The sequence below is a fragment of the Lepidochelys olivacea genome (genome assembly GCF_965140295.1).
Source record: "Lepidochelys olivacea isolate rLepOli2 genome assembly, chromosome: 26".
NCBI lineage: Eukaryota > Metazoa > Chordata > Testudines > Cheloniidae > Lepidochelys > Lepidochelys olivacea.
Window position 1 is genome coordinate 737,468 of NC_140436.1, and position 15,123 is coordinate 752,590.

At 46.6% G+C, this 15,123-nt stretch overlaps 1 protein-coding gene across 3 annotated transcripts in view; it reads left to right on the forward strand.

Annotated features, from left to right (window-relative positions):
- ZMAT4 (zinc finger matrin-type 4) overlaps positions 1-15,123 on the forward strand; it is a 198,704-nt gene that overhangs the window by 40,590 nt on the left and 142,991 nt on the right. The gene's annotated exons all lie outside the window — the stretch shown is intronic.

Here is a 15,123-nt window from a genome sequence, read left to right on the forward strand (position 1 = left end):
CTCCCTCATTTTATTGGAAATAGTAAAAACAATAAATCATTGTTTAAAAATAGTAAATAGCAGGGCAGGGTCATAGAAAGCTGAGCTGGAAAGCTATCCCCTGCAGCAGTCCCTGCAGTGCATGTTCTAGGGCTCTCTCCAGGTCTGTGTTCGGTGTCCTGGGCAGCAGGGCTTCCACCGCTTCCCTTGGGAGACATCCCTGCGGTCTGAGCTCTTTCACCATCAGGGAGCTGGTCCTGGTAATCAGACTTGTATTTCCCTCCTCTTAGTCTCATGTGATCAGTCCTAGTCGCCTTTCAATCCCTCCTGCTCAGATATTTGCACCGCACCACTGCACACACCTTCCTCCAACTCAGCGGTCACTTGGCTTAGCTATAGATATATTATGTCTAATATTTCCTCAACTCAAACCGTCCCACCCCTTGGTCATTTCTGGCCTTCCCTGGACTCCGGAATAACACAGTGGCCGGATATGACACCGTATTGCGGGTACGGTCTCATGAGTGTACTGAACGCAGCGTGCTCCCCCCCCCCCAGCACTTGTCTGCCCCATGGGAGAAGAGAACTAGTCCTGATAATTTCTCCTGATCCTGTTTATTTGTAGCTGATTGTGCTCTGTTGATTAGCCCACCTGAAAAGGGAGCTGAGTTGTCTACAAACAGGAGTGTTGTTAATACTTACTGGGATCAGGTGTAATTTGCTGCTTCCAGCTAGTAACGGAATTGGCCCAGCCAGATGGACCCTGCTAACTTAGCATCCTACCATCACCACCACCAGTGTTCTCTCAGGATGGTTTTACAGCACTGTGTTATGCTAAATGCCTTCCATCCTGCCTGCTGTCCCCAGAGATTCACCTGGAAAGATTAATGGCCCCTCATTCCTCTGTACCCACTACCAATCTCTCTGTGAACCCGCTGTGAACTTGTCATCCCTTCCTGCAGGACTCTGGTTGATTTAAATTTACCCTCCCAAACCCCCCAACCAAAGTACAATGGTCAAATGTAGATAATAAACATAATTTTTTTAAAGGTTTGTCCTAGTGTAACAAGCAAACTGGAGCTTTTGTAGTCCATTAATTTCTCATTGGGTTTTGTTTCCATTATGAAATACTTTCAGGGTCAGGAGGACTCCAGGAAGGCAGGGTATTTAATTTAAACTGTCCAGGAGTTCTTCTGAGGACAGTGTGTATGGTCCAGGGGTTAGGGTATTGGGACTCCTGGGTTCTATTTTTGCCTGTGGCCACCATGTCCCAGACTGTCACACTTAGGTGTCCAACATTTGGTACCAAAACTCTGATAGTTAAACTCTGGGATGGGATGTGCACCCCACAGAGCCCTGACAGGATTAACGAGGCCAAGTGGGCATCTTGAGTCACCTGAGAGGAAGGCCAGGGTTAACTGAGAGTGAAGCCCAGTTGGGGAGGGGCTGGGCCAGCACTATAAAGCCAAGTTTCCAGAAGAGAGATGGTCACAGAGGGAGCAGACAGCAGAAGGGGGCACCTGGTGTCGTGAGAGCTACTTTCCCAAACCTAGACCCAAGGAGGTGCCCTGGTGATGAGTGGAAACCCCATTGCAGGCTCGTCTAAATAAAAGTGAGGCCTGAGATCCAGCTGTGTCATGAGTGCTCAGCACCTGTGCAAATCAGCCCACTTACTGTGTGCCTAATTAAGGATTTAAAGGCCTGACTAGAAGTAGCCAAGTTTGAAGACTTTTTGGTCCTAACCTTGCAGTGTCTCAATTTCCCCTTCTGTGTAATGGGTTGAGTTCTACACATGGTGCTATCTAACCGGGGGCGGGGGAGGGGGTAGGGGATGGAGGCTTAATTAACATTTGCAAAGTGTGAAGACCCCCTTTGCTGACAGGTGCAATGGCTGTGCACATTGATTAACAGGCATGCAGATTACTGAAAGGTAGGGCCGCAGCCTAACAAACAGAAGGCTGACGTTTTCTCACCCGGGGTAGAGAATCTTTTTCTCTCACCTGAGTATTTATTTTATTCCTTTTTATCCTTTATCATCAACTAAGGGAAGTTGAAGAGGACCCAGCCTTATGCCAGGACTTTTGGGCAGAGCGTGGTTGCAGCTCAGGAGATGCTTTGGCTCCATGTAACTTAGTATCTTTGTCCCCTTCATTTAAGTTTTCTTGAGGGCTTTTCAGGGCATCTCCTTGGTTCCCCAGGAAACTCAGTAGGATTCAGATGGCTTTTGGAGGCTCTAAACCAGATTCTCCCTATTCAAAGGGCTTCATGCTGCTGTAATGGAGGGATGCGGCTAGTTTGTGGAGAGAGAGGACTTTAGGAGGCCTTGATCCAGGGATTTCCAGGCATCGTGCAGTAACAAAATGCACTGGCCATGCAAGTCACATGTCAGAGAAATGACCCTGAGATCAGGAGAGGACTCGTTCTCATCATCGATCGCACAAAGTGATTTTTGTCTGCAGTTATTCTCAACATGGAGACAGCTCCAGTGACCAAGGGCAGCTGTGTCAGGCAGCGCTCCTGAAATGTATCTCTGGGAGCTGAATACACCTGGAAACATCCTGCACCTGTCTAGCACTGGTTGAGTACTAGGGATACTGGTATAAAATGGGAGCAAGCACTTGTTCCCAAAGACCTACTGGACCTGCCAACCCTTCCCCTGCTTAGATGTCTTTCTATAACGGGTTTCTGCATTATGGTCACAAACCAGGAGAGCAGTTCAGGAGGTGCTTAACTTTAAGCATATGTATAGAAGCAAATAAGAGGGAAGTGAGTTTCCTGAGGTTACGACGTGTGATTGTACCAAAGCATTGAGCATTGCCTGGCTGTCACAAGCGGTGGTGAAGGGACATCTTCAGAGCACACAGCTGGGTACCACACTGTCGTTACTTTCCTGAGCCGTAACATGAGTTCAGACTGCATCCACCTGGAAGGGGACTTGTTGCTTCTAGTCTGTGCCACTTGGTAGGAGCAAGTTTGTTTCAGCATTTTTAAGACTGGAGTAGAGCTGGTTTTCCAAGGGTAATGTTGAACCCAGGACTCTGACTCCATAATCAATGTGTGTCTTGCATGTGGTCACTCAGGAGTGGAGGCCAGGCAGCCTCAGGCCCAGCTGGTGATGTCAGCACTCTGCCTTCCGGGTAGTGCTGGTGAACACGAATACTGCAAGGGCCCTAAGAGGGGAGGTGAGCAGAAACAGCATCATGCTATGTGGGAACCTGCTTCTGGATGCACAATGGTCAGTAATGACAAACAGTCACAGGGGTCACTCCTCCAGCTCATGGTGGGTCCCCACTGTCGGGGCAGCTCTGACCCACCGACAGACTCTGCCTTTTTGGCAACACTTGTCTAGCTTGTCAGGCCAGTCAAGCCTCACTGAATTCAGGGTCTCCTGCTCCCTCTTCTCCCAGGTAGAGCTTCCCTGGGTGGATTGTCAAGCCCTGGCCAGTGGGGTTAGCCCCAAATGAGCCTTGCTTAATTAACTTGGCCACTGAAGCCGCTGTCTCCTCACTTGTACGTAGCTGCTGGTCCGGGACAGCCAGTCTCTGATCAAAGTATTTCACCTGCTCAAGGAAAGGCGGGTTAGAAAGAGCAGACATTGCACCCGGTCTGTCCGCATGGGCCACTGAGCTTCCCCACAACAATTGCTAGAGCAGATTGGTCAGAAAAACTGCCAGTCTTAAGTTAAAAATGTCCAGTGATGAAGAATCCACTGCTGCCCTTGGTAAATTGTTCCCACGGTTAATTACTCTCCCTGTTAAAAACTTACGCTGAACTTGTATAGCTTCAGCTTCCAGCCCTTGGATCGTGTCACACCAGTCTCTGAAGAGCCCGTTGTTGAATATTTGTTCCCCACTTAGGGACTTAGACTGTGATCACATCACCCCTTGACCTTCTCTTTGTTAAGTTCTTGCATGTTAGCACGAGACGCCTTCCCCCTTCAGTCACCTTGTAACAGACACTCATGCAGGAACTTCTGTTTTCGCAGCCTTTGCCGTTCATTCTGCTGACAGTGGGATTTCTCTCTGAGCTGAAGGTGTGCGCGCTTCTACCTGCCACCAGCTCTGCCCTTCTGTGTTATTGAACACAGATGGAAAGCTCTTGTTCAGAGAGGACCGGGGGAGCCATCTCCCTTCTAGAAACCACGCCGTTTACTTACCCATTTATTAATTAGAAGGAAATAAAGTTGCTGGGAATGATCAAATTTTGAGAAAGACCTTGGGCTCTGAAATGCTCCCAGAGGAGCGATGCCTAATCTCTCCCTAATTGTATTGGTGTTTAATTTGTTGTTGTTACTGTAATGTTCTCATTTTTCCAGATAGTTTGTTTTGTTTCATTAACTAGAGATGGTTGGAAATGAATATTCTTGATATTAACACTTTCCTGTTGTGTAATATTAACATCTTGAAGATGCTTAATGTGCGGGCAGGAGAAGAAGCAGGCTCAGCCTGGTCTGGCTCTTGTGCTCTCCATGTGGAGTGCCTGCAAATTCGTGTGTGTGGTGCAGCGCTCCCCCTACGCGGTAGCCAGTGCCAGCATTTCGCCCTGACCTTTGCAGGGGCTCAGGGGCTGCTCCCACAGTGCGCTGCAGGATCAGTGCCGTAGAAAGTCTGTATTTCCAGCGGTGGCTGCGTGACACAGAGGGCCCAGGGAGCTAAGTACAGAACTAACAGCGTGGTACAAAGATCTAGGGACTGAGTGGCACAGAGAGCTCGGTAACAGCAGCCACGAGAGACGACAGGTGCTGATTGCTGTCTTAGTACAGCCACCTTTGCCTTAAGCCACATCATATGACTGGAGCCAGGAAACACAAAGTGTCAAAGCCAGATCCTTTCCTGCTGTAAATCAGCCTAGCTCCATTGAAATGCAATTGGTTTCCTACCAGCTCAGGATCCAGCCATCGACTCCTGGCCAGCACTCCTGTATGTCAGATCTTAATGAGGGGTGTGTCACAGGACCCCTGGGTGCAACCTGGGACTGTGGGACCACTGTGCCCTCTTTACTCCCTATTCTGGGTTTTCTCTCACCCTATCTGGGTTTTTTTACTAGTGGCAATCGGCAAAACCTCAGGTGCTGTTGCCTCTCAGTACAACCTCATGTGGAGCTCCCAGAGCTACTCATGAATCTCAGAGAAAGGCACCAGCCAAATCCCCCCCAGCTCCCAGCTTTGTATATATATACTGTCTTGCACTGCTCAAGACCCTTTCTTGAGCAATGCAAGTTTATTAATTGGTTTACCACTGCATCAATGGAAAGTGGATCTACACTGACCTTTGTAAACCTCAGCAGATTTACCAGACACTTCAGGCAAACTCACTGGTAAAGATACTTGTTTTACTGTATAAGTGATTATAAGTGACAGGCAAAGTCAGAGTGGTTACCAAAATAAAATATAAGTTTGCAGTCTAAACTGTAACCCTTATCACACTAGACAGTATTTAGATCAAGGAATGTTCTCACCGCATTGGATCTTACAGTCCTTAAGATACAGGGTTCTCCCTTAAACCTGGGCCACTCTCCTCTGATGAAATCACCAGTCTTCTTAGCACCCTTATTGCTTGCTGCACAGGTGGAGGGAAGAGAAAGGCCAAGCATGGGGCCCCTGTGTTCTGTTTTATACCCTTAGTACCCTGTGCTTGGAGAACACAATCCAGACATGTCTGGTGGGCATTGCTGAGTCCCCAGGCAAGGTTGAGCAATTCCCTGGGGAATTGTGACCTTGTGCAAGTGAGTCCTTGCATCCTAGCTCCCTGGCTGGACAACGGCTGTTGATGGTGGTTTGACACCTGCCTGGGGCTGGTCACCTCCCTTGTCCTTGTCTCTGGGGATCTCATATCTGGGAGATTCCCCAACTCACAGCATATTTTAGTGACCATCATACAACACAATTCTCATAACTTCCTGTGCACTAATGATACACCCATTCATATGGAACAGAGGCATAACCTCTCCCCTGGTACCTCACATGGCATGCTTTAGATGCAGTATCACAATTATATATAGATGAGGAATATTGGGTTTACAGGATGCTCCCCCGAGGTATAGAGTGTCACGGGGGGTTTCAGAACTGTCCAAACTGTTTGCGAGACCTGGGTGCAAATCCCACAATTTACCTTCCATGTCTGTTGCTCGAAGGCTGGTTCCTAGTGGTTACATATCACTAAGCCTGCCACGCAGCTAAACATTGGGGAACATTTTCAAAAGCACTGAAGTCATTTAGGAGCCTGGCACTTTTAAAAATGTTGCACATGTTATGATTTTATTGTAGCAGCCCCATTGTGTCAGGCACTGTCTAAGCACACAACGTAAAGATAATCCCTGCACTCTAAGGAGCTGACTGTCCTGCTCAAGAGATCCAGAAATACTGCACGTCCAGACTCAAGTGAGTGGGCAAAACTGAGTGTGGGAAGCCTATTGTCATTCTGTGCTTGGTCCTATTCAATGTCATTGGTCCTTCATTTTCATGATTAAGTGACACCATCTTTTAACCAATTCCTGATCCATGAGAAGACCTTCCCTCTTATCCTATGATGGCTTGCTTTGCTTAAGAGCCTTTGGTGAGGGACCCTGTCAAAGGATTTCCCAAAGTCCAAGTACACTGTATCCGCTGGATCACTCTTTTTTCCATATGCTTGATAGCTCCCTCAAAAAGATGAGACATCACTGGTACTCCATGTGGGCTGAGGATATACCTTATATTATGAGGATGCTGCCTGATAACCTTGAGCTTTGTGGCATAAGCAAAGGCACATGATCCAATCCAGGAGCCCCAGCTCTTCTGTTAGTGCATCCTTTGCCCAGCATAGCCCTTGTGCTAATTTTAAAGGAGCTGGCAAGCCAGGCCTTTCTACTAAAGTGATAAAATGGTGCAGGATCCATGTACAGGATATGATGGCTGCAGGGTATGTATACATCTACAGGATACATGGAAGCCCTGAGGCAGCCCTCCCAGCAAAGATATAAGGCAGTCATGTCATGTGGAAGTTGAGAGAGGCCTGTATTTCAAACCAGGGGATGTACTCTATGACTCCAGCTTTTATTATGGCTTTTACGTCTGCAGGGAGAAGAATAGATGACCGGGAAATCAAGAGGGAAATGGCATTTATCCTCCCTCCAGTACTTGACAAAGTGCAGAGCTGAGCCAGTCTCCAAACAGTTCGCAAATGCTGACACTTCAAAGGACTTGTTTTAATCCATTTCACCCGTAAACTGATGGAGAGCAGGTCTGGAAATTCACACAAGAGGCTTCAAAAAGGATTTTAAAGACCCTTAAAGCGCAGAGAGAGAAATATTAGGTTGTTTTAAAAAAATTTTTTTTTTCCAAAACAAAGATAGATTAGTCTGACTTCTTAATAGGGAAATGGGGCATTAAATGTGGTTAAGCCAGGCCCTGCTCTTTGCCAATAAGCATTTATTGGTGGAATGATTCCTGGATGCAGAGGAGAGTGAATGAGCCATTCTGGTTTATATCAGTAGCTTCACTTGAAGCTGTGGAGGTGTCATCTCCCCTCTCTCTGATGTTTGCTTTTACAGGCCTTTCTGTTATTGAAGGGCAGCTATGGGTTCAGGGCTGCAAATTCCTAGTGAATTGGGAGCTCTGCTGGCAGCAACTGGCAGAAGCTGCTGCTCCCAGGTATTGCAAAAGTCTGATTTGGCCCCAAAGAACACTGGACGCTTTGGAGTTGATGGGAAAGGCCAACACAGGGATGTTTAAAAACACCCTGAAAAATGCAACAACAGATCCAAAAACCAGCAATTGTCTCCTGGCTCCCAGCTCTGCAATGTTAAAATGAAAGGAAATGGAAAAGCTCTGAATAGTGCATATTCTACACCCAGAGCAGCTTGTCAGAAACCCCAGAAATAGAACGGAAACTAACACCCACCACTTTTAAAGCAGTAAATTAATCAACCAATTAAAATCCTGCTGTATAGGCTGCTTCAAACCCTCCATCATTTGAAATACACCAAGCACATGTGAACAGACTGCGCACTAGTAAACAAAACACCAACTGACAGGATTTTTGGAAGGAGCTTGGTATGATGAGCAGTATGTTCAGCCTGGCACAGCCCGACCAGCCAGCCTGGGCTGTGTGATGCTGTGAAGAAGAACTGAGGGGAGGGAGATTGTAGCGGGCACAGGCAGCATCGGGTTTAATGTTACCTTGCAATCTTTTCTGAGGACCGGCTGCTCTAAGGGGTTCTGCGTATCTCTGAGCTGTGTGAAAACAAAAGGGAGACAGAATGTCAGAGGATCCTCTAAAATAGGAGAAACTCTCTGGGGGTGTGTGTGTGTACTTTGAAATATTTTATGGTGGAAAGAGCTCCACTGTCGAGTTGTGGACTATGGGAATTGCCATATAGTGTCAAAACCCAGATCCATTCATCTATTCCAGTGTCCTCTCTGACCAGCCCCAGCAATGTCAGAGGAAGATGGCAGTGCGCAGACATGCATTAACCGGCTCTGCATCAAAGTCTTATCCCCAATGGTTAGTCTAGCTTGAGTCTGAAATACCTGGTTTTATCTCCTTTGTAAATTTTATGTTAGCATCAACTCTTCTAACTCTGCATATTTGTGTTTCCCATATAAATATTCAGTCCCTCTTTAAATCTGGCTGGCTCTTGGCCTCAACAAACATCATGTGGCAGCGAGTTCCAACATTTAATTACACTTTGGGTAAAAAAGAATTTTCTTTTAAGAGGCAACAAATTCAAAACTGATAATTTCACTGAATTGCCCCTTCTTCTTGTGTTATGAGACATGGAGAAAAGAAGCCCCCAATCTCCCTTTTCTATCCCATTCATTCTTTTATCATTCATGTCTCCACTTATTTATCTAATTTCTGAGGTAAACAATCCCAGTCTTTTCAATCTCTCCATGTGAGTTTGTCCATGTCCTAATAATTCTTGCTGCCTTCCACTGGCCCCCCTGCTCCCCATTACTGCAATATATTTTCTGAGGCAGGGTGAACAATACAGCACACAGTATTTCCGAAAGGCCGCCCAGTTGACTTATATAATGGCATTATAAGATTCTCTCTTACCCTCCATCTTATTCCTTACGCATCCTAACATCTTGTTTGCTTTTTGTAAATATAACCTCACTGCACATTGAGCAGAGGCCTTCAATAAGGTGTCCAGTTTTACTTAATTTTCTGTCAAAAAACATTGTCATGGACAATGTTCAGCCAGTCCAAGTCCGTGGCGTCTGTAAGCCTCCTCTTGTAACTTCTCCCAAACACATTTTTTCTCAGGCTTGCATTTAGTTTACACCTTAGGAGAAGATTTTGATCCAGTTGTGGATGCTGAAAAGCATTTCCCACTCGCTCAGGGATTTTCTGAGGAAGTAACACAGCTGGGAACTTGAAGTGTCCTGGATAACAAACTTCACTTAACCCAAACAATCCCCTGGTCTAAAACTGACATATGGTTGTGAACTCTCCTAACCCTTCACCTGCTCACCATGGAGAATGAAGAAATGGCAGCTGTTTCAAAAATAGGCCTACAAAGGCATAAAGTTAGTTATTGTAGATCTGACTATTGGAAAATATCAAGCAATTAAGACAATTTTATGACATTATTTCCGGCCACTAGAGATGCTGCAAGATACTGCTAATTATAATAACAGTTAATCATTCTAATTCTCAAATGTGCCGGCAGCTGTAGCTCAAATCTGAAGAGCTTTTAGTTGCGTTGACGATGGAACTGTTGTTTCTCTTGGCTGTTTATTTGTTTTTGTTTTTTTCTTTTTAATTTTTGGGTATCTTTGTTGCAATTCTAACCACTTTGCTGACATTTTAAAGCCTTTAACAGTCTAGGAAACTGCTCTCTGAAGGCCCCACTTGCGGCTGATTTACTCGCCTCACTGGACCTCCCACTCATTCTCCAACCCCTGTTGCATGGTACCATTGGCTGCCTTACATTGCCAGTAAAGCATGCACTTGCAATGGGGCTCCAGAATATGGATAAGGCTGTTGGGAGCTCTGTGACGAGAGCGGCATGCAAACAGTGCACAATGCTGACAAATTTTATTGGTCTTACAACGCAAAACCTGGGCAGTAACTATGCTATGTATTCTCGAGCAGCATCTGCTGGCAACTTAACTATTTTCCTATATACGAGACACCTCAGGTGCTCTTGTAACATCTCTCTTCCTGTAATGGAAACCAAGTAATGTCAATTAAGGATATAGCCTTTGAAATTTACAAGGCTGCTTTACTAGTCTTCCATTTGGTGTTGCTTTAAATTGAGCCCCTTCTTTCTCTGGCTGTTTGCCCAATGGCTGCCAACTCAAGAGGGTCACCATCCGCTACTCCTTGCCGCTTGTCCTTGTCATTCCATTTTGGTCTTAAAACATTAAAGGCGCCTTTGTTCTGCAGATGCGATGGTGCTTGAGAAATTCCTTAGTTTGGGTTTTTATTAGAACTTGTGTGGGGGGTATTCTAGATCTCAGGGCTTCTCGGCTTTTTTTTTTACCACAGCACCAAGATCCCCTGCTCTCATCTGAGTGAGTACAACCCTCTATGACCTGTTGAAAACAGATGTTGTATCTTGCTGTAGCTTTAGTTTTTAATTCCCTTCCCACCATCCTCAAGCACTTGGGCAGGGATGTCTCAAACAGTGTAATGGCGATAAACTGAATCAGGCTGTGTAAAGAAATTCTAGTGTCACAGAGGTGACCTCTCAGGGGCACGCTTGGTACTCAGCATGGTGTGGGCATGGTGCTGGGCATTTTACAACTTATCGAGGGAAGTCTAATACTTTGCACCTTGGTAGCACCTTTCACCCGAGGAACTCAAATAACATCATAAGAATTAATGAACGAGACTCCTGACCCGTCCACTGGTAGTGGGACAGGATGGTAGTGTTATCCTAGGGAAACAAACATGGAAAGGCCATGTGCAACCATCAATCATGGCAGGGGTGGAATAGAACCCAGTAGCCTCGTATCTAAGCACAGAAGACAACTGCTGCCTCTCTGACCCACCGATGCAGGAAATAAAAATGAATGATTTTTAAAAAGAGCAATAATCAAAGGACAATGTTTGGAAAGAAGGGGCTGCTGGGATGTAAGCGCCTTATGTTTTGTTTCTGGGAAAGCATCTTGTTGCCTGCTGTTGCTGATGAGACGAATATACAGATTACATGATAACATAGAGAGGTTTAATGAAATCTGCTGACCCCTTTTAGACCACGTGGAGTCAGCACATGGAATTATATTAAAAGCACAAAGACTGAGATGCTCAAAGCTGACTAAGAGATTTAGGCACACAGCAGTAGTGGTAATGGGGGTTCTTTCTCTAAATCCTTTGGACAGCTCTGACAATCTCAGCTATAACCTTTAAGGTTCTGCTGTGTAGTGAAGGCTGGGAAAGTTACCTGTCCTATACTGCTGTATGGGGCCAGAGCACCCCCCCACACACACACACTGTCAGCATCTCAAACTGCCTCCCAGTAGAGAAGTGGGAGCTGAATTGTTCTGATCCTCGTGAAAAGGGACAAGAGGGAATCATGATGTACTGAGAAGGGTGACTGTGATCTGCAATGATCTGCTCTGCAGGGTGGGAAGAGAGAAAATTCCCAGCGGGCTCTCACTGATATGGTTCACACTGTGGGCCAGATCCTCCTTCCTAATGTACCCAACCTGATTCCAGTACCGTTGATTGCCTGAACAGAGCAAGCAGGATTTGACCTTTTCTCTCTATTTGAGGACGAAAGAATTTGATTGCTGTACAATTCTACAGCAAGGCCTTGCTATCCCTGTTGGTGTTACAGTTGCACGAGGGACCCCCTCTCCCCACGGAGATCAGGGCCCCGTTGTGTTGGGTGCTGCACAAACGTGGCACTTCCAGTCTAAACAGCCAAGACAGAGGAGGGGAGAAAAGGAGAATGATGCTCCCTAGCTTACAAAGAGGAACTGGGGCCCTGAAAGGTTAAGTGACTCACCAAGGTCACAGAAGACGTATGGAGGAGCCAGCAACCGATCCCAGGTCTGTCCAGTGCCTCAGCCACAAAGACCATCCCCGTCGCTCTTCTGGAGCAGGGACCAGGGTAACTTGGAACTATACAGGAGAGAGAGCAGCCCCCTCGCCTTCCCGAGCAGCCCCATGCGTCTGGTGCCATCTGTGAGTGGAATTCGCCCGGGCAGAGTGACCGCACAAGGCCTCTGCAACACTCATGGGCTATTTGGCACTCACCTGACAGCCTAGCAGGGCCGTGCACGTCATGGCTAATGCATTCATATTTAAGGAATAAAGGCTCGAGGGAGCTTTTCATTCTGAGCGTTTCCTGGTCGTGCTCCTTCATAATCCTAGATGGAATGGGGTTAAATCTCTCTTCTCATGTATAAATATGTGTTTTTGGTGAGTCATAAAGTGCAGAGATTAACTTGTTAACTTGTCCCATTCTCATAACGTATGGGGGGGTCGTGATGTGACTCTGTATTTTGGATCCCCCTGGCCGACACTGCTCTGTAGCCAGCACAGTCCATCAGAGAGGGCTGTGATGTGCGACTCCATCCAGCCTTTTGTGAGGAGGAGAGAAAACTCGACACCCTCCACGAAACGCTGGGGGGTGGGAGTGCAGATCTTCAGGTGGCATAAATAATCCTGGTGCCATTAACTGGAATGGAGCGGGGCCGGTTTATGGTAGCGGCTGAGCTAGTCCTCCATGTATGGAATGATGAAAGAAACTTCACTGTATTTCTGTATGGGGTGGCCAGGGTATCTAGGGATTTTTTTTTTAAATATTACTGTAAATCAGGTGTTCACCCTTTTAATTTTGTGTGGTACAAAATTGGATTGGTCTGTTACAAGGGGTCACTGGATGATGGCCAATGCAGGCTTTACTCGTAGCACTGGTGAATGCTATGTGCTCTGATGCCATTTATGGTTATGGGGTGGTCAACCAAACATAGCTGCTGGAACTAGGGGTGCTGGGGGTATGGCAGCAGAAGCGGCTTCCATCATATGCTGGATTTGCAGTTGGGTTCAATGGCTCTCAGCACCCCATTATTCCAGTGCCCCGGACCCAACTGTCCCCCATGTCTGGCTGTCGGCCAGTTGGTGGCTAGAGCACCTCAGCTGCGCAGGGTAGCGCGTTTGGGGGAAGAAGATCACTGTGATGGTTGCTGCTGACGGGCTCTGAATTACACATGCAGCTAGTCTAGGCAGAAACAGCCTGCTGTCTTTGTTACACTGTTCTCCCTCCTCCCAGCACCCCCTAGCCTGCTGGTGTCTCATCCTGCTTGGTCTTGTTTTTAGAATGTAAGGTCTTTGGGACAGGGATTTCCATTTACTGTAAGTTTGTACAGCACCTAGCACAGGGGCCCCCAACCTGGTTGAGGCCTCTGGGTTTGACGGGAATACAAATGTTAAATAAGGAAGGGGGACGAGCTATGTGCATATGGAGAACTTACCTGTCTGTGGGTTGGGGTGGCACATAGCTCTTCTCCGCACAAGGACTGAGTTGGCCCTTACCTGCAGGGTTTGTAATAGACTGTGACTCGTTACAGGCAAAGAAAAAAGAAGCCGACATAAACTGAGCTTTCTCTTTGATCTGTATCGCTAACTAAGCAGCTGACTCCTCGGGATTTACTGTAATAGGAATGAAGTAAAACAGATCATGGCAGAGGAGATATAATAATGGAAATAACCCGTAAGCAAACCCAGTTTTCATTACCAAACACAGAATAGAAGGGAATTCTCTCTGCAATTTGCTTAAAGCAGGAAGAGAAGGAAATCAGACACAAGACCCCTTCTAAAATAAAACATCATGGATACAGGCTTTCTCTTCCCTGGACGGCATCTAAACAATGGGCAAATCCAAAGTTTTGGTAGTAACCCTTGTGGTTGCAGCTGGTGAACAGTATAATGTAAAATGGACTATTAGTCTGGTGTCTGTGGATCCACAGATAATTTCTGAGTGTGTTGTGTACTTGTACCTACCATCCATGCATCTGTGAGCCCTCATCTCTCCTACCAGCTGCAAGCAGCGGGACATGGAGAGCATCTTCTAAATGAATGATCAGCAGAAGTCTCACTGAAATAAGCAGGGCCATTCGCTCCAGTGAGGGGAGGGAAAAGTTGGCCACTCTTTGAGCACCATTCAATTCTTGCTGTAGCTAGAGCCCTTCAACAGTCCCTTTGCTGGTCTTGTGAACTCCCCTGGCGATGGAGTTTTTGCTGACACAATAAACCAGCTAAAATATTTAAATAAACAGGGCTCATCTCTCAATTGTACATCTGCCCAAGTGACCAGGTGCTGAGGGTGTTTTCCTAAAGAAATGCTTTTGGTTTATCCAGCTAGGCCTACATGGGAGATTTTTATCCAGGAATCCAGTATTAAAATAATCTCCCAAACACTGATAGTCACGTTCGTTCTCCAGAGGATTCTTCATCTGAGCTCATTGCCACCTAACATGGCTTTGCCTCTTGGGTTTCTGAACTGATGCTGATCGGGGATGACAAGCTCTGATTATGCAAACTACCAGAGGCTGAGTTGTGTTTTAATGGTAGGCACAGAATTCAGCTTGAGTCACTTCCTACTGTTTTATACATTATTAGGGATCCACAGGAAAAAGTAGGTCCTGTTTCTCCAGAAATAAACCTTGCATCCTGAGGGTAATGGCACTGAAATTGACACACATTAAATATTTACAGACATTTCCTTTTAACGTATGTTCTTTGCAGCAGGGAGAACCTGTCCTGTATGCCCTACCTGGGACAGGTGAGATTCTAGGGCGTGGGGCAGCCACAAAGGGCGAGGGCCAGACAGCATGAAGAGGAAGGTGTTCTGGTTACTGCAGCCTGGCAGCAAGGAACTCAAATTCCAGGGAGGCTTTCACAAGACTATTTATGCCTCTATTCATGAGAAACCACTGTTACCATAGTAATGGATACGTCACATGACAAGCGTAGTTTGGCTGTAGCTAAACTACAAAGCCCCTTCACGCTGTAAGAGCACGTTCCCCGCAAGTGGAGAACTTTGGTTCGGTTCCTTCAGAACCGTGGTGTCCCTTTCCCAGTGGGTGCCAGGGCTTCACGCTGGCCTCCACGGCGTCATTGGGGAGAGACTGGCAGCAGAGAAAGGTGGAGGCACGTGGCCGGATTTTCAGTAGAGCTCAGCACATTGGTGCATGGTGGGTGCTGA